The 20,493-nt window shown below is 42.8% G+C and overlaps 3 non-coding genes across 3 annotated transcripts; 1 reads left to right on the top strand and 2 right to left on the bottom strand.

The window, feature by feature from the left end:
- Positions 1 to 2,784: 2,784 nt before the first annotated feature.
- On the bottom strand, positions 2,785 to 2,858 carry Trnat-ugu. The gene has a single exon. It is a non-coding gene; the product is annotated as a tRNA-Thr (tRNA).
- Positions 2,859 to 13,162: 10,304 nt separating this feature from the next.
- Trnaq-uug lies at positions 13,163 to 13,234 on the top strand. The gene has a single exon. It is a non-coding gene; the product is annotated as a tRNA-Gln (tRNA).
- A 3,884-nt stretch (positions 13,235 to 17,118) lies between these two features.
- On the bottom strand, positions 17,119 to 17,192 carry Trnat-cgu. Its single transcript has one exon. It is a non-coding gene; the product is annotated as a tRNA-Thr (tRNA).
- Positions 17,193 to 20,493: the final 3,301 nt, after the last annotated feature.

Genomic DNA, 20,493 nt, shown 5'->3' with positions numbered 1-20,493 from the left:
AGAAAGAAAGAAAGAAAGAAAGAAAGAAAGAAAGAAAGAAAGAAAGAAAGAAAGAAAGAAAGAAAGAAAGAAAGAAAGAAAGAAAGAAAGAGGAAGGAGAAGAAAAGAAAAGAAAAGAAAAGAAAAGAAAAGAAAAGAAAAAAGAAAAGAAGAATAAACAAACAAATACAAAACTCTGCATGGTAGGAAGATCATTTGCCTTGGCTGTTTCGGACCAGTGTTTTCCAGGCTTCCATCGTTAACTAAAGACTAAGAAACCTCTAGGTTTTCCGTGCCAGGTCGGAACTGCGGAGATCTCCAGCCTGGTGGCCTCTCCAATTTGAAACTGTAGGTTCGCATGACCGTGGAAGCACCGCCGTCAAGGACGCACCAACTGAGAGGCAACTGTTGTCACTATTTCGACATAAGCTGATCTCTATATCCATCCACTTCGTTCTGATCTGCCGGAGAAACCTAATACAGACCCTCGCTTATACTGCCAAGCACTTGTGCTTCCCAGTTGTTACAGCTGCCAGGCTGCTGTAGGAAACACCGAGAGATTTCTTTCTCCAACCAGGCTGGAGTCCTGGACATCTGAGACCCTTTTCCCAGTTTTGAAATTGCGGGAAGAAACATGACTTTCTGAAAAGCTCAGCCAATCAGAAACTACCTCCTCGGGTCAGTGTCTGCCACCCAGTCTAACAGGGTCAGTAGACAGCCAGTATCAAAACTTATTTTGAGACCTAAAAACATGTGAGTTTCTTGTTTATTTGTTTGTTTGGTTTTAAGGATCAGATTGGAGTGTATTGAACAGCATGAACACTATTGGGGAGAACTTTTGCCCAAATAATTTGAATTTTTAAATAAAACCAATTATGTAAGAAACGTCAATTACAAAATTCGATTTAAGAAGAAATGAAAAACAGTAATATCTCTAAAATCAAATTTTCTCAGAGAAAATGTTAAGCCCACACATGTTTAGTGGATTGCTCTTCACAATAATACCAGAATAACTATTTCACCAGGCACAACCGCTTACAAACACAGCAGCAGAGGGAAAACTTTCCTAGTTCACGAACCCTACCTTTTCCTAACTCTAAACCAGAGACAATGTGTGCTGTCAGAGAGGAGCCGTATTCGTGGTGTTTAACTAGCATTTGAGTGTCCCCAAAGGTTCATACATTGTCAGATTGGCTCAGTGTGACATTCTTACTAAGTAAGCACGGCTCCCCTAACTACAGATTTCTCCACTTGCATGGGCCAGATAGCTGCCACCCTTTGGAAGACTGCTGACCTACTTGCACGTTTCTCTTACTGGTTTCAGCTGGAACTCTTAGGAGAAAACGCCCAGGTCACTGGGTCATCCCTCTGATTTTTAGTGCACATAAATAAAAGTGTTCTCCTCTGTGTGTACCCCTGTGTGGATATATATGGACTCTGAAATAAAATTCCATCCATTCTTTTCTGGGAAGGGCATTGCCTTGCAAAAGCCCCCTGTGTTTCTTTTCGTATTGTAATAAGTCGGTTTCTTCCGTGTCTTTTGGAGTGCTTGGCTTTGCATTCACCGCGATGTAAACTCAGCCCAGAAGCCTGATTAAAGCTGTCTCCGCAGAAGCAGTCTCCAACCAGGTCTTTGCTCACCCTCATGTCCACATTTTCTGCTCTGCTAAGCATATTCGAATCCATAAGCAATAGAAAAGGTTGTCTTTAAATGTACAGAAGGAAAGTCATGCTAGAACATATAATTACCCTGAGTTGCTGTTTTTTCACTCAATGTTGTGAGAAAAATAAAAATATCGTCACTATAAGATTGTTCCATTGCTCTTGTTAGACGATCATTATTGAAAAGAAAGTTCCCTTGCCAGATATGGTTGCCCGCACCTTTAATCGTAACGCTTGAGGCATAGGCTGGGGGAACTCTGAGTTCAAGGGCAGCCAGGGCTACACAGAGAGACCCTATCTCAAAAAACAAACAAACAAACAAACAAACAAACAAACAAACAAGGAACATCCATTTCTTAAAAGATAGCATCCCTGCATCTCTACAGCAGGAGCAGAAAGCTGAGTGGGCGGGAAGCTAATGGGTAGGGGAGGTGGGCTCTCCTCGCCCGCAGATTCGGAAGTTTTGGAAGAAGGAACTTGTGACCCCTTTTGTACTTGCGACCCCTTCTGCACCAGCGCTGCACCAGCTAGCTTAGACTAACTATTCCTTAATCCCCAACCGTCAAGAGCCCAGGTGACGTAGACCCAAACCCACTGCTGAATCTTAAAGCAAGCTAGACAATTGAAAGAAGCTGAAAAGAGGCGGAGAGACCTGCCTTTGACCCGAAAGGTAGAAAACACAGAGATAGGAGACATCAATTCTCTCACTCATTCACTCAACAAACCGCGGCAACCCTGCTTGAGGAGCCGCTAGCGGTCCAGAATTGGGCTCTTTCCAAATTGTTATAATTGATGGTTGGGCAGGAGTTCCCTGAAACCCGCTAGAGTCGCCGAGTCCCACAAGCAGCTTCCAGGCTGGCAACAGCCTTTTTCTGTTCAGGAACACCAGCTGAGGTGTCCTATGCACGTGCGGAGGGTCCAGGAATCAAACGCTCCTGGAAATTCTCTTGGCCCACGTTTGGCTTCACGCTCTTTTTATTTTTGTAAAATTTATTCATTTGGTTAGAGAAGAAGGTTTACGGAAGTTTAGACCTATTCTTTGTTATCCCATTTTCAAGAGGACGAACCGCACCTTATGGAGAGTATTGTCTTCATCCACAAGATTACTAAAATGTTTCACAAAGAAAAACGTAGCAGCCAGACAGGCCCCACTGGGATTCGAACCCAGGATCTCCTGTTTACAAGACAGGCGCTTTAACCAACTAAGCCATGGAGCCAACTGCTGCACGCAGCCTGAAAACATCCCTCTATTTAATTTCTAAGGATCATTTTGTTCATTTATTTTTTTAAAGCAATTTAAGTGTATGTTTAAGTGTTTGGGGGGGGTTGAAAGTTTTTTTTACAACTGTATATTTAATTTCAATTTATTGAGCATTATTCACGTGGAACACTCTCGAAAAGACCAAGAATATAATTGTCTGTGAAAATGCTCAGCCTTCATTCGGTTCCTGTCGCACAGGGTCCCTGCTCCCACTGAGCGAATCGAGGGGGGGTGGAGGGGGAGAGGGACACGGCTATGCCTGCAGAAACCCACTTTCTGACTTCTGAATCCTCGCACCAGAGTCTTTGGGACCACGGGGACATTTACTATCATTTCCCCCTTTGATAGCGGTTGTTTGCAAGTTTAACTAATTACCTTCTTTTCGCCTTGTTTTCTTTGAGATACGATCTCAATCCTGAGCGCTGGGGTTACAGGTGGGAAAATTCGGCTGGTTGCTTATTTAAATCCTGACGTATCTTTTCATTCTAAAATCCCCTAATTAGTCTTACAACCCAAAGATTAGGTGACCCCTTCATCAAGTCAGCTAATGTATAGAAAGGCCATATTTTCAGAATTAGGATAACGATAAACGCCCAGTAACTTTCAAGTGGTCACCAGAGGGACCCAAAGAGTTGCTTACAGCAGGACAGAATGAGGATAGTCCACGGTTTCCATCCAACACTGCTATATCAATGCGGCTGTCATTTCTTTATCCCATCTCTTTATCTGATTCTAACTGGCTCAGCCGACGGTAGTGCTGTGGGCAGAGTAATCTCACCCAGGAAGAGGCAGCAAATGTTTCTGGTAACGGTCTACTCCGACGAGCAGCCGGGGGTTCTGTGTGCAAAACTCAGAAAAATGCATTGTTCGTTTTTTCTTTTCTGTGTTTCTCTTCCTGTATGTGTTGAAAACGCTGGGGGTTGTAATTTTAAACTTGTACTATTGAACACGCGAGCATCCATTTTATAAAGGTAAACTGAATTCCGCAGGTGATGGCGTTGCTTATTTATAATCCCAGAAGTCAGGAGGCTGAGGCCGAGAGTATGGTGCCGGCCTAGCCTGGGGTACTTGGAGAGCTCCAGGCTAGTCTGGATTACAGAAAACCTGTCAAAAAGAGGAGAGAGGAAGGGAGAGGAGGAGTGGGGAAAGCTGGGGGGGGGAGGGGGTTTAGATTCATGTGAGCACTGTGGGGAATTCAATCAGTATAATCTACAATCGATACCTGTATGTGGTAAGAGGAGGACCGCAGATGATAAAAATCTCAAGTTGCAGTCAGTGAAGAGAGAGAAAAGCAAGCTGTTCTTGAGAACCTGGCTAAAAGGTGTGAGGTAGAGTGGGGGAAAGTGTAAGATAGATGATTAGGGAGAAAGGATGTAGTGAAGAAGGGAAAAAGAAAAACAGAAAGGAGGGATGGATAACGCGTGACATCCTGAGTTACTGCAAGAGCCATGTGGGGGGAGGGGGGAGGGGGTAGAGGAATGAAAGATTAACCTATCAGTTGTGCTACTGAGAACAGATTGAGAGAGGTTGGCTTGAATGGCTTTTGTTGCTACAGCTGAAAAACAATGGACCGGGTAGCATATAAACAACAATATACACAGTTCTGGGGGCCGGAAGTCCAAAGTTAAGGCCCAGACAGAAAATAAGCCTACATTATTTTTTTTCATTTTTTTATTAGATATTTTCTTTATTTACATTTCAAATACTATCCCAAAAGTCCCCTATAGCCTCCCCCCCCCGCCCTGCTCCCCTACCCACCCACTCCTACTTCTTGGCCCTGGGGTCCCCTGTATGGGGCATATAAAGTTTGCAAGACCAAGGGGCCTCTCTTCCCAATGATGGCCGACTAGGTCATCTTCTGTTACATATGAAGCTAGAGACACAAGCTCTGGGGGTACTGGTTAGTTCATATTGTTGTTCCACCTATTGGGTTGCAGACCCTTTCAGCTCCTTGGGTACTTTCTCTAGCTCCTCCATTGGGGACCCTGTGTTCCATCCAATAGCTGACTGTGAGCATCCACTTCTGTGTTTGCCAGGCACTGGCATAGCCTCACAAGAGGCTGCTATATCAGAGTCCCTTCAACAGAATCTTGCTGGCATGTGCAGTAGAGTCTGGGTTTGGTGGCTGATGATGGGATGGATCCCCGGGTGGGGCAGTCTCTGGATAGTCCATCCTTCCATCTTAGCTCTGAACTTTATCTATAAGCCTACATTATTATTAACACATTTTTATGGTGAACATGGGTCGAGCCCTCCCATACTTGCTACTTTACCTATAATTCTTTTCTTGAGCTCAGCTTTTTCTTCAGGCTCCTCCCGTGTTTTGTTGGTTAGATGGGACCTCGCTCTGCTGCAGAAAAGCAAGTGGAAAAACACTTTGGCAAAGATTTAAAAAAAAAAAAAAGCAACCTAATATGACCAAGCCACTGATCTCCCCGGCCCAGGGAGTCCCACAGAATAAATAAGATGCTTTTGGTGGCTGTTGTTTCAATAAAAGCTTATTGGTTGTCAAGTCTCTCATGAAGATTCTAAAACACTTTATTCTGCCTTAAATCACTTGCTGTTCGCTGTTTCTCTTTATCATTTCCTGAGCAGCTCTTTGTCACCGTGATAGTTTTGTTTGTATGTTTAGTTTTATCTCTCTTGCTTTGGAATTGTTTTGTAACATGAAGAGTCGGGACTTGTTATCAGTTCCAGAATATCCTTACTGTTGCTCTTGAAGCTTGCACTCACCTGTTCTCCCCACTGTCTCATAAGCAGGTGACAGAGCTCTTCAGTCTTTCCTCCGTTACTTTAATTCTTCTGTGATATCCATTTTCTTTCAAGATAATTCCTGTCAGCTCTGAACAAAAGATTAACTGAGTCACTTACATTTTAAGCATTGAGATCGCATAACAGAATATATGTGCAAGTCCCTCAACACGATGCATGCATATACTCCCTGTAGACATCACCCATCCTGTGAGCAGAGTATAGACGTAGTGGCTCTGCCAATGGCCATCCTTCTTCCTCTATTCTGCTAAGTCCTCTTCAAAATTCTGTAACCGCATTGTGAGCGCTTTCTCTTTAAGTTTCTATCCTATAGAATCTCTAATCTATGCTGCCATTTACAATTTGTATATAAAAGAAACAATACTTTTGTATTCTTCTACAACCTGACTTTTTAAAAAATTACACATCTTAAACTTAACCCATAGTGGTATGCGTAACTGTGGGCCATTTGTTCTTACTTACTTTTAACTTACTTGTTTATTACTTTAAGACAGGGTCTTGCTAGGTAACGCTGGATTGCCTTAAGTTTCCAGCAGTCTTTCTGACTCTGCCTCTTCAGCCCAGGGGCTGCTGGCTCCAGTTAGCAGGTACCTAGCAGCCTGAGCTGTCTCAGGTACAGTTCCTACTGCTGTGATGAAACATTACAAACAGTACAACTTGAGGAGGAAAGGGTTCATTTCACCTTATCTTTCCAGGTAACAGTCCATCACTGAGGGGATTCAGGGCAGGAACTGGAGGCAGGAACTTAAGCAAAAGCCATTAAGATTCTGTTTGTTGACTTGTTCAGCCTGCCCAGACGTGATAGCACCCACAATGGGTTGGACCCACTCACATCAATCAAGAACAGGCACCAAAGGGTCTGAAAGGTGTCTAAGTGATTAAGAGCACTCACAACCCTTCCAGATAGCTTGTGTCAGGTTGGCATAAAACTAGCCACCACGGTTGACCCCTTGCTAACTTGACAGACAAACACACATCACCATTAAACCATAACCTTTCCTTCTTGTTTTCCCCAAGATGCCATAACATGACAGGCAAACACATCACCATTAAACCATAACCTTTCCCTTCTTGTTTTCCCCAAGATGCTATATTCCTGGCAACATCATGATATAGAACATATATCTTAAATTTTAAAAGCTACAGTTCAGTCTCTTTAAAATATTCTAAGTCTTTTTTAAATTCCAAAGTATCTTTAACTGCTGGCTCCTGTGAAATCAAAATAAGTTTAAAAAAAAAAGTATTATTCCAAGAGAGAAAAAATAGAGCATGGTCACAACCAAATCTAAGGGAAACCAAAGCCCAGCAGTGTAAAATCTCTGTCAGACCTCCAGGATCCAAAGGGCTTTTTTTTTTTTTTTTTTTTTTTTTTGTAGACAGGGTTTCTTTGTATAGCCCTGGCTGTCCTGGAACTTACTTTTTAGACCAGGCTGGCCTCAAACTCAGTAATTCACCTGCCTCTGCCTCCCGAGTGATGGGATTAAAGGTGTGCGCCACCACCATGGCTCCAAAGGGCTTCTTGTAATCACTTTGGATTACCTTCCTCTCGGGTACTTCCTTGATTTTACAAGTCTATCTACATACAGCACAGGCAATTTTCTACAAAAAGCTTCCTGTCTCTCCTCTTGTGTCTGTTTTTGTTTGTTTGCTTGCTTGTTTTTTCTTTAAGTATCGCTATAGACTTAGATTAGAATCTATTTTACCTTTAATTGATCTGATGCTCAAATTGCCCCTCATTTGTTCAGTGGAAGACTATTCAACCCTGCTGATAATTTTAAGGCTAACCACACATCCAATGCAATATTATCTCTGTCTATCTGTCTGTGTCTCTCTCTCTTTGTGTCTCTTGAGTGAGTATGCACGTGTGTGTGTGTGTGTGTGTGTGTGTGTGTGTGTGTGTGTGTGTGTTACTACTGGGTATTGAACCCAGGGCCTCATATATATCAGGCAAGTACTCTACCACTGAGCCAGATCCCTAGCACAGTACTATAAATTTAGGGTACATTTCACTGACGCTCAGGATGAAGATATCCCATGGGGTGTACAGCTTGCAGCAGAGATATCCAAGATTCTAGAAGCTTGGTGAACACAAACTTCCAACGCTATTCCATCCGCCATTGTCAGCTGTCTGGAAGAGGTTGGCTCTCTGAGTGCTGATGGCTCAGCTGGCTATACAAGCAAAGGAGACTGTGCACCCTGAGAGCTGGCTGTCAGCTCCCTGAGACAGGAGGCTTACCGGAAGGTCGTGATCACTGCAGAGAGAAGGGCTTTAGCAAGCTCTACTGTAAAGCACTTGCCTTCCTTCAGCAGAGAAAGGCATGATACAGATGACATAGGAGCATGCCTCGTGGTCTGATGAGGACAGAAGCAGGCAGCTGCATTTCCCCTACACCACATGCATTTCAGTTATGGCTGTATGGTCACAGACATATAGATTGTATTATTGTATCTTGGTCAAACAACAAAAACTTGAACTTAGCCCTTTTTATTTTTTGGCTGCAATAAGTGTCCTTTTTAGTGNCTTTTAAAGGTTGAGTGGCATTTTTTTATAATGATCTTAAACATACAAAAACATGGTTTGGTACCCGAGTCATTTTTAGAGTTTATGTTCAAGTAAATGACTAGGCAAAAGCAAATTGTCTTTTAAAACAAGAACTAAGCAAGTCTCTCACTGTTGTAGCTGGAAATGGCTACAGAGGTTTAACCACAGTGTAGTGTGCAGTTACCGTAGTACCGTAGTAGGACAAACTTGGTGGATGTGTACTTGAGTGTGTTTCTTCCCATTTGTAAATGTCCTAAACCATAAATTCCTATCAGGATTAACTGACAGAGCAAGACTCCCATTTGGCTGTGTAGAGATNGCCGGTCTGAGGGAGCAGCAGAGCCCTGTGGGCTCTGTGCATAGGGACAGCTCTGTGGGGTGTGTGCATACAGACAGTGCTAACTATGATGTGTCTATCTCACATTGGATGATATTCCACTTTCGGAATTTTTTTATTTGTATAGAGAAATGGGTTTAATAACTCACTGTGATTCTGATTTGTCTTATATTCATCATTTCTTAAAACTCTTGTATGTGTTTTTATAATAAAAAATAAAAGCAAGCCATTAAAAAAAAAAAAAAGAACTTCTGGCGGAGGGTGGATGGGGGCGGGGGTTGAATAAAATATGGAGTGTAAAAAAATTAATTAATTAAAAAGAAAGAAAGAACGAACGAACTTCTGGCCATATGAACACATGGATCTTCCCATGAAAGTGCAGGGAACTGAAGGTCTTGCCTAGACCTGACAATCCAGCTCTCCGACTACCAATCATCTGCATTGCCAGACCTACTGTGGATCTCCGTTGCCAGTTAAGTAAACTGGTATTACCACCTGTTGCATAGAATCTTTTCTGACTTTTTGGTATTTCTAAGTCTGAATAAAATAAAATGGAAAATGATAGTAACCTCTTAAAATTGTTCTTTAAGGAATTTCGATCTCTGGGATTAATCTCATCTCCATGAATAATTCTGATATTGTGAACAAAAGTGAAAGTTTCTTTAAAAGTATTATTTTCCTGACAGTTGACCTTCTGATTTATATTTATTCAACATACTAAAAAAAAAAAAAGGCATATACTCTTCGATTGGAGATTTTGAGTATGATGTCCCTGGTGCTGTATGCTATGTAAAGTGGAGGTAGGCTGGCCACCTGCATTCCTGCAAATTTTGATCTCTTGCAAAAAGTCTTGTAGAAACATATTGTACTCAAACTAGTTTGCCTTGTGACATTCTCTTAGTTAAAGCAAAGGAAAACACTGTGGTTTACAAACACGAGGTCTAATATTAGAAACTCATCGAGTCATTCTCTGCAACTAACTCGCAAAAATCCAAGGAAAACAGCCTATGCCTTGGTGACATTCGTAGGTTAGAGTAATTCTGAATTTCCCTCTCATTCCTATGACATGGGATCAAAAGAATGTTTGTATGGTCTATAGGGCAGAAGACAGCATAATGCGATATCTTCTCCTCATCTCTCTTTTGAAACATGGGAAAAGCTCAGCCAAGCTTCAAACTTAAAGATCTTCCCGCCTCAGCTTTCAAGTGCTTGGGCTACAGGCATGTACCAGCAGGCACAGCTATTATTTCTCAATACTCTTTTGTTTGGTTGCTTTGTTTGTTTGTTTGTTTGTTTATGGGTTTGTTTGTTTTTGTGGTTGTTTTATTGCATTTTATTATTTATTTATTTTATTATTATTTTACTTATTGACTTTATATCCTGCTCACTGACAGCCTCCCCATCCCGGTCACCCCCTCCCACAGTCCTCACCCCATCTCCCCCTCCCCTTCTACTCCACTCTTGTGATTTATAGATAAGAAAACCATAAGCTCACCCCATGAACAGGTCTGGGGAAGCACGACTTCAGAAAACTAACAAGGTCTGCATGAAAGGCAAGGCAGAGAAGCTGAGATTAAGGGGGCTCGGGAAAGAAAAGGAAACTTTAACCCAGGAGTCTGGGTAAAGTCTCTCACCAGCTAAGAATCAAGAATTCCACAACTAACACTTGCTTAAGGCCTTTCTCCTTCCTGGCTGCAAACTTGCACATTCAGGAAATCCCACCAGAAACCCACCTACAGCAAAAGGACTTGCAACCACAGAGGCTCTCAACTGTATCTTATTAGACTGTAATCCCATCCAAGGCATTTCCTGAGCCACCCTAGAATTTTGGGTTGTAATTTGAGAGGCATCAAATGGGATACACAGCTAGTGCTAAGACACTTGTGTGACTCCCCTGCCTCACAGAAGCTCACAGCTGTACTGTAACCCAGCAGTTCTCAACCTTCCTCATGGCATGGCCCTTTAAGACAGTTCCTCATGTAGTGACACCACCACCACCACCACCCCCAGCCATAAAAGTATTTCTTTTGCTGCTTCAAAGCTGTCATTTTGCTACTGTTACAATTGTAATGTATTTTTGGAGACAGAGGTTTGCCAGCAGGTCTTAATCCAGAGGTTAACAAACTCTGACCTAGACTGTCTCACTTTCCTTCTGAGAAGTTCTTTCTCTTAACCTCATGCTGAAAATCTAGGTGTGGAATGTCTTGATAAGATATGTTTCATACTGACCCCTTCTATTCTGTGATAAGGCCAAGGACCCTGTTTTGTCTGAGTCAAGGTCAGTAAAATATTAATAGTATTCTTCAATGCTGCAGGTAACGGTTCAGAGCTGCGCCTGTCTTTGCTTTGCTTCCACTGACAGATGTTCTTTGAATCACTACTGTGGTTACCAGAAAATCCTCCCATGGTTTGTGGTTCTCCTGGCAGTGTGCCCTTCCAGGAAAAGTATTTGTTGGGGTTCAAGTCTGGCAGCTCTACGGTGGATGGATCTAACCAACAAGAAGAAAGGGTTGTAGGCCACCAGTGTCAGCCAGAAGATGGGAGCACAAGACTCCTCCCACATTCTAGCCTTCCCGTCCACTTCCCCTTCCTCATCCCATCTTACCCCATATCTTAGGAGTACTCAGTAGACAAGAGATGCCTGAGAAATGTTGATGAATTTATCTTTCCTCCCTCTTTTTCTTTCTTCTTCAGTCTCTATTTGATTGTTCATATTTTGGCATTTCTAATTTGAGAAGTTTTGAGTTATCAGAATATTGAAATAGATTCTTAAGAGGTCTGGGACTGCATGGTCAATAATTCAATTATATTTAAGTATTTCGTTCAAGTCTGCAGATCATCAGGAGTGAGACAGCGCTTCCCCTGCCTTTTCCTGACCACGATTACTATGCTGCTGGCCTCAGCCTTAGCGTGCTTCTGGCTCCTCCGCACTCTGCATATTGTAATCACAGCCATAATTTGCAGTCAGTATAGATTGAGAGTGATTTATAAGAAAGTCTCTTACTGAGGGATATTTGGGTTTTGTACTTTTTAAATTGTAATTACTAAATTGATATATACTAGCAAAAAAAAAAATACAAAAGTCAAATACCACAAGCACAGCAAAAGATGAAAAGTTACTTCATCTCCAGGATGAAGCCAAGAATTTGATATATATCCTTCCAACCTATCTTCGAGTGAATATATATTTCATATATTATGACTTACTACATGTAATGTTATTATTGACAAGAAATGAAAGAACAGCTCTCACCTTAAAAACATTGAGATAATTTATTCTGAAGTTGGTTATGAGTGATCACAGCCCTGGAACATGGTATTTAGGTGACCAGTGTTCCAGTGCGGAACCATGTAGTTTCATGAATATAGTAACAGAACAAAGAAAGTTATATGTCAGCGCACTTTTCGAATGCATCTGCAGAATCATCAGAAAGGTGGGTTACAGCCGAGTGGAGAAATGTGAGCCACAGGCCCCAGATGTTGTCTGAGAGCATTCTTAGTCCTTCAGTTTGTCAAAATAAGGTTTTAGTAAGTTAATAGATGCCAATTGATTTGTATCTGTTAGTCTACAACATAGGTGGGTGAGCAATAGCTATTTAGAGGGCTGCAGATGGCTCAGGATAAACTGTAATTGGGCTCTGGATCTGCAGCATTCAATCAATCACGGGTGGCAGACACACCCTCTTTCGAGGAACTCTCCTGCAAACTGTACACAACACTTCAACAATAACAGTGTCTTGTTTGTTCTTAAACCCCTGTTCTCCAAACTTCCAAGTAGCACACACGACTATCACATTCTTTTTAATGGCAGTTAAGTAGGCTTGCATTAATCCAAGTTTGTAGGACCACCATGACTACTCTTGGACATAATTTTGAAAATCTGGATATTTTAAGGGGTGGAGGGAGAGCCAATTTAGATTATGTTTAAGTTCAGTTTGTGATTTGTATGTGTATGGGTGTGTGCCTGTCTGCTTGTCTGAATGTTATCACATGTGTGCCAGTGTCCTTGGAGACCAGAGGACGTCAGAGCCCCTGATTCTGGAGTTTTTAGGTGGTTGGAAGCTGCATGATTCAGAGGCTGGGAAATGAACCCCGGTCCTCCGAAAGAGCTGCCAGTATTCTTAACTGCTGACTATCCCTCCAGCACAGGGAGATTATTTTTACATTCATGGTTAAATCACAAGCTAGAATGAAATTTATCAAGTGTTAAATTAAGTGTCAAAATAAATTTCTCATCAGAGAGGCCCTTTCCATAGCTTTAATAGAGGTCACTCTAAGTGAAGTGTGGTTTTGTAAAATTTGAGTAAGTGTATTATAATGCAAATCACCTGAGGCAGGAAATCTTTGCTCCAGTTTTATCCCCATACATCATACTTGGCTGTATCTGATTCTCTGTTGCTGTCTGTCTATCCTTTCTCTTACACAGGCCCTAAATTGTGTACGAGAAAGACAGCAGTTTCTCTCTAATTAATTAACCTCTCTCATTAATTAATGTGTTACCTCTTTCCACCTCCCCCCCCCAAAAAAAAATCCTTGTCAAAATTGAAGCTTGGCATTACAGTGCATAGAAGGTTCCACAACTCTGGTTACATATTCATCATCTTCTATGGGTCCCATGGTGTAATGGTTAGCACTCTGGACTTTGAATCCAGCAATCTGAGTTCAAATCTCGGTGGGACCTTCAAAGGCTCTTTTATAAAGGACCTTTTATAATTTCCAGCCAGAGATCTAAACCTGGAAAAACTTGTTCTTCTACTCTATGTGACATTTGACTCTCAAAACACAGACACAGAGGTAACAAGCCCTGAAGAGAAATTCCTTCTGAGGTGGAGAAGCCCCAACAGCTGTAGAAAAACCTTCTTTTTCAGACTGCCCTGCCCTCCTCAGGCCTACTCCCTCATGTTTTCTCTTTGTCTTTTTCCTGTCCCCACGCAAAAAACAAAAAACAAAAAACCTCCCACCGGCTGGAGCCAGGACAAGACCTGTGATGACTGTACCAGCCACACACGGCCGGCCCTGAAACTGAACCTCTCCGGGTCCCCAGCTGAAGATGCTGCTGCTCCGGCATCCCTTCTAAACACCTCACCGCATTCCTCGACAAATAGCTCTCCTGAAGAAACAACCTGAACTTGCGATGTTAACTAGGAGTGAGCTGATGCAGCGTCACGGGGGAGGGGGAGGAAAGAATTCCCTCAGCGGGATAAGAACTAAATTAGGAAGAAACAAATCTGGGTGTTTATGCTTTAGTTTATTTTTGTTTTGTTTTGAGACCCGGTTTTCTGTAGGTTACTCCGACCTCCATTTCCCAAATTCTAGGGCTACAAGCAATGGGCTTGTAACCATATGCAAACTTTAAAGCTTGCGTTCTGAGTTGGAGAGATGGCTCAGAGGTTAGGAGCACCTCTTGCTTTCCAAGAGGTCCTGAGTTCAATTCACAGCAACTCCATGATGACTCACAGTCATCTGTAATGGGGATCTTGTGCCCTATTCTGGTGTGTCTGAAGACAGCAAACTCCCATATATTAAGTCTGGTGGTCTTCTTTTTATGTTTTTTCTTTTTTCATACATAACAGGAAAGCAAGTTGAGTCCTATTTCAGAGTCCAATTGCCCATTAATCCATAGCTACTACATTAGCTGGTATTGTGAGTTCCCACAGGTTACACAGAGAAACTGTAACAAATTGTTTGCTAACCTTGTAAAAGCAAATCACCAGGATTCCTGTCATGGTATCCCTGTCATGTATTCCTGTCATGGTGTTCCTGTCATGGTATTCCTGTCATGGTTGTACTTACTTGGTGTGGCCTGCTACGGTGTCACTTTAACTGGAGGAGGAAATGACCTTTTTCCTCCTGCTGTTGCCTTAGTGGAGGTGCAGAAGTGGCCCAGTCTTCACTTCAGATGAGCTGTCCCTCAAAGAACTTTCTTTCCTGAATCCTAAGAGCAATCCTCTGCCCCTTGCCATGCATGCATGATGCTTATAACTACAACCAATACATTCTTGCAACCAATACATCCAGTCTATGGTGTCCTGAGGGGCCCCCAGCATTGCTTTCCTTCCTAATAAAGTGACTCTTCAAGCAGATCCGAAAGGCCAAACATCTTCCTGGAACTTTATGAAATGACAGAAGCAGAAGGGTCTGCTTTCAAAGCTAAAAACAACTTAACGTTGTGATTCTTACAATCATATCTCTCACGTGTCCACTGTCTTAGTTCCAATCTAACAACTCAGACTTTATCAAAAAGCCTCCAAAGTAATGTGATAGAAAAGCCCCGACTTTACGTGGTGCAGAACAGCCACAGCCACAGAGAGCCTGGGACACCCAGGGATGCTGCTCTCACTGACTCAGGTGCCCAAGCGTTTCCTAGTCCTTTGGGAAGCTGAGAGACTTCCCTTGGGAACAAAATGGAAACAGCATGGTTACAAGGATGCAGTCTTGGCCAAACTTTAATTAGGCTTCTTTGAGCCCTCTTCTCAACTAGTTCTTGTCATCTTCAGCCAAATTTCAATAAGAATCCAGCTAAGCCAGTCCAGGCCCAAGTGCTGTTGCTATCTAAGCAGTCCTCTCTTTCTCTAACCTAAATATGGACTCAAAATCATCTTGGGAATTTTCTGTCTAATAGCCCTTACCCTCCCATTGGCTGTGAATCCCCATCTGCTCCTGTTATGTTGGGCTCTAAGTTCAATCTCTCTCTCTCTCTCTCTCTCTCTCTCTCTCTCTCTCTCTCTCTCTCTTATTGCAGTACCCTTGACTGCAGTCTTCTTGCTTGTTTAACATTATTTGGTATGAATTTTGATACTTGGTTCAAAGAAACCCAGCTCGGGATTTAGAATGTGATCAGCTTTTCAACGATGCCAGGAACAGAAGTCTAGACAAATTATTGGTAGCTAAATGCCTGAAGAAATGAAAGCAGACCTTCAAACTTGTCCTAAACAACAAAGAGGATGACACAATAATAAAATAAAGATAAAGGATCTTACGATCATCTCCATATAAGCAAGCAAAATCGCTCAATGGAATTTAACGTATGTTTTAGTTTGGGTTTCCATTATTATGAAGAGACACCATGACCAAGGCAGCCCTTAGAAAGGCAAACATTTAATTGAGGCTGGCTCACAGGTTCAGAGGTTTAGTTCATTATCATCATAGCAGGAAACATGGCAGCATCCAGGCAGACTTGATGCTGGAGCAGGAGCTGAGAGTTCTGCATCTTGATTCCATGACAGGGAGAGACTGGCCTCCTCAGGTAGCCAGGAGGAAGCTCTTTTCCAAACTGAGTGGAGCTTGAGCATAGGAGGAGACCTCCAAAGCCTGCCCCCACAGTGACATGCTTCCCCTAACAAGGCCACCCTACTCCAACAAGGCCATACCTCCTAACAGTACCACTCCCTGTAGGCCAAGCATATTCAAAGCACCACAATGCCCTAGCATGATTAAAACGCAAACAAGCAAGCACTTCTCAACAAATCAGAGGTTGCGGAAATGAGCTTCACTCAACACAGTAAAGGCTGTAGATGACCCTTTGTGAATGTCACACACTCAATGAGTAAAGCTTAAAAGACTTTTCCCTATGTCAAGGTCAAGACATGAGCTTTCTCTCACCAATTCTTTTTAGCATAGTCTCAGCCTCTAGTAGTCAGGCAAGAGGGAATAATAATAAAAAAAAAAACAAAAAACAAAAACAAAGAATCCTGTTAGGAAGGAAAGAAAGAAGTAAAATTGTCTTTCAATCCCCAGTACTACAATTTTTACTAAAGAGAGAGAGAGAGAGAGAGAGAGAGAGAGAGAGAGAGAGAGAGAGAGAGAGAAGTTATCTGGCTTTGCTAATGAGATGATTTTACAAAGAGAAAATCCAAAAGACTCCACTGAGAAACTGTTTGAACTTATGAACTCAATTGAAGGTGAGGAACATGAAATGTGCTTTAATGAGAGGATAGTGTTTCTACATAGTGATATTGTAGTGTCTGATAAGGTAACTAAGAAAACACCCGAGATGGACACTTAGTTCCATCAAGGAGAATTCACCTAGAATGTGCAAGGACCTGGGTTTAAACACCAAGTCAGCATCAATGAAAAAAAAAGAAAGAGAAAAAGAAAGGGAGGGAAGGAAGGAAGAAGAGGGGGAAAGATGTGAGGAACAGTTCCTGAAAAGAAGCGGTGCCTTCCCACCGAACCTTCTGCAAGGCTGATTAACTGCTTCACCTGCAAGCGTGCGCCGTAATGCTTACTTTAGTGAGTGCTCCTGTAGATTAAACATGTAGGAGAAAAGACACAAAATGCACTTTGGAAAGTGTCCAGTAAGCTCCGAGTATTTTTTTTCGTCTAATGCGGTTTAAGTAAGACTACTTAGAGCTTGAGAAGTCAGTAGAATATTTTATATGGATTAAATTGAAACATTTTCAATTTTCTGTTAGAAATTCTCTTAGCCCTGTGCTAGATCAGTAGAAAGGTTGAAGTAGTTATCATGGAGGAAGTGGAAATAGTAGTCAAAGAAACTGAACTTCCAAATAATAGAACTAAAAATGATTTCAGGCTAAGAATCGGCTGTTTTCAAAAGTGTCAACGAGGCCCCACTGGGACTCGAACCCAGGATCTCCTGTTTACGAGACAGGCGCTTTAGCCAACTAAGCCACGGAGCCACCTAGAAGACCTCTTCTAGTTTTGGCTCAAATTGGAGTTGACTGGTGAGCTGCTGTGGTAAATTATTGTGCACGCACTGTTCGGATAGATAGATAAACACTCTGGCCAAAACAAAAAGACCCCTTTCAAGCCAACGACACTTGAGCACACTCAACTATTTGGAAAATGCACTGAGAGAGTCCCCGAAAGCGAAGAAGCCACGACCCGAAGGGATTCCGGAAGATTGTTGTTCCGAGAGACGCTGGACCTGTTTCCAGTTGTGGTAATTCAGAATCGTCAGTGCCTGAATGTTCACTAAGCGCTAGTCTCAAAACATATCAGTCAAAAGTTTTACCAAAACCAATGGCATTACTGGCAGGATAGAAAATCGTGCTTTTGAGTATTGAAAAACAAAACCCAACTCTTTGTTTTCAGAGTCGGCTCAATTGCAAAATGCTGCAAAGCAGGAGGCCTTTCTGTGGCGCTCGCTCCATGCCTCTAAGATGCAAACCCCAGCGTCCTTTGGCTCATAGGAAAGCTCTGAGATGAGTAACAGGACTTGGGTTAGGGTTAGGGTTAGGGTTAGATAACTGGGATAGGTTACCTACTGCCTTGGGAAGGCGACAGGAGTCCCTCCTTACCTGCTCTGCCTTCCTCATTTTTATGGTTACTCTGAAATGCTCCTCACCGATCCTCTCTTGGAGAAACTAAATCCTGGAGAAGCTGAATGCAATGCTTAGTGTTTTACAGAAAGGTTGGTTCCAAGACCCCGCCTGTGCCAAAATCAGCGGGCACTCGAGTATTTGTACAAAATGTGTATGATTAATATTCAACTTTATGTGTAACTTACGAGCATCTCTGGACTAACAATAAAACCCTAATTCTTGAACGTAAGACTATGGCTCGTTTTTAGTTCGTTTGTACTGATGGCATGAGATCCAATTTTATTCTTTCGTGTGTGAATAATTTTGCTGCTCAAACAGCATCCCGGATAGTTCATTTTAGTTGTCAACTTAATTGGATTAAGGACCCCTGTGCTTTAGAGAGGGGCGTTTTCAGAAAGGTTAACTAAGGAAAGAAGACCAACCTCAAATGTGGGTGGCACCATCCTCTAGGCTTAGAACAGAGAAAGGCAGACTATCCCCTTTCTCCTTCTCCTCATCTGCTCAAATGTGAGCAGTTTCACGTGCTCTTCACCATGGACCCAGTCACCAGAATGGACTACACTCTCTGAAACAGGTGACAATGCAAATCTTTCATGCCTTAGCTTGTTTGAGCCAGGTATTTTGTCAGTGATAAGAGAAGTTTCCTGTGACTCACAGTTGGAGGGTATAGAATCCATCAGGATGGGAAATCTCGAAGGCAAAAGCTGAAGCCACTCTGTATCTGCAGTCAAAAAGCAGAGGGAAACAGATACTCAGGCTCAGCTTGCTTCTCCTTTTAAACTAAGTAAGAGCCCTAGAACTGGCATCAGGCAGGCATGGGCACCCCAGCACAAGCTAAAGGCTCAAAAAGTCTTGAACTGGGAATGCTGTGTGGCCTTTGAAGCCTCAAAGCCCGACCTCAGTGGCATACTTCCTCCACCAAGGCCACACCACTTAAACCTCCCAAATAGCATCACCAGCTGAGGACCAACCATCACACTGCTTGACAAGATTCATGTGGGAAAAAAAAAAAATCCCATAAAAATGACGGTGCCTCCATAGAGACAACACTGGGGCGGCACGGGCTGAACAGACACTGGGGTGCTTTGTTTCTTGGTGAGGAAATGTGGGAACCCTTCAGGAATTAACACTCTGACACCAAAGAGAGTGGAAGAGGGGAGACATCACTGGGGAACCAAAGCCAGGACAGTCCTGGAAAGCCTCTATCCGGGTCCAGTTGGCTTTCTCATTTTAGACTCTAAAACCACAAGGTGAGGTGGGCAAGCAAGCAACGTTCTACAGATGTGTATGTGGCAATCAGCCTGTTGTAGGCTATTTCTCCAGATCGTTCTGGTCCAGGTAGCAAGTGAAGTCATGCTTGACAAATACACAGTGCAAGCAGTGCTTTAAGTAAATCCCCAAATAAACAACAAATCCGTACCTAATAATTGCCCTTCTGTACCTAATTCTACTTCAGAAGAACAGGGGTCCAGGGGTGAAGGAGATCTGAAGCAACTGAAGACCAAATAGCATCGTGTGCATTTCTAAAGCTGGGAGCCTCTCTTAGCTACTTTCTGTGGCTGTGCCAAGACATCCATGACCAAGGCAACTTACAGAAGAAAGTTTATTTGGAACTTACAGTCTCAGAGGGTTAGAGTCCATGGCCGTTCAGGCTTCACCTGGGTGGGGGTTGCTGAAAAAACTCAGGGTGTTCCAGGGCAACAAAGGGTTTCATCTCGGTCCTCATCCCCCCTCCTGCTGCCTCTGATACTTCTTATCCGTATGACGTTTTACCACAGAGGAAGGAGGAAGAGGAAGAAGAGGGGAGGGAAGAGAAGCTGGTGAGATGGCTAAGTGTTTGAGAGCACTGACTGCTGCTCTTCTGCAGGTCATGAATTCAAATCCCAGCAACCACACGGTGGCTCACAACCATTCATAACAACTATGGCCTCAAACAGGGGGGAAAAAAAGGAGATCACCTCCCTCTGCCTTTGATTTTAAAATATTTCTAGGAATTGCTTGTATGTCTGTAACTATTTTAGTGGTCAATGGTGTCTCAGCCAGGATGAGAATGGAAGAAACTTGCAGACAAACTTCCTGATGCTGCCCACATAAGTGTCCCCCTTTAGTACCTCCGCTAAGGTGAAAACTGGGATCTAGACTCCTTCATGAAGAAGGAGGATTTATTAAGAGATATGATAGCAATATAATGCAAACTCTAGATATGAGAGTAGGTGTCCAGAGAAATGCCTATATGTTGGAACAACAGTAGTGAATAAATTTTTAATTTTGTTTGTTTTGAAGATATAGTTTCAGTGTATAGCTCTGACTGTAAACCACAATGACCTTAAACTCACACAGATTTGCCTGCCTCTGTCCCAAGTACTGGGATTAATAACATGTGTCACCACACCTAAGCCTAATACAGTGCTATTCCTCCGGGTTCTCTGGAGGAACAAGATGGACAGAGTGTCCAGTCACTTGGGTTTTTTGTTAATTCCATATGTAGTCAAGTTGACAGTCAAGACTAGGAGTGGGCTGAGTGACAGAGGAGCAGGTGTGAGAAGAGGACTCGCTCTGGGGCTCTCTTAAGAAAGGTCTGGCTCTAAGAGCTCCAGGCCCAGCAGTGAGTGGAGGAGGATGAACCGCCTCTAGAATTCCCTGCCTGCAGTTCTGA

The sequence above is a fragment of the Mus pahari genome, chromosome 16, assembly GCF_900095145.1.
Source record: "Mus pahari chromosome 16, PAHARI_EIJ_v1.1, whole genome shotgun sequence".
Classification (NCBI taxonomy): Eukaryota; Metazoa; Chordata; class Mammalia; order Rodentia; family Muridae; genus Mus; species Mus pahari.
The sequence above is the reverse complement of the archived record's forward strand: the minus strand, read 5'-3'. Positions and strand labels throughout refer to the sequence as shown.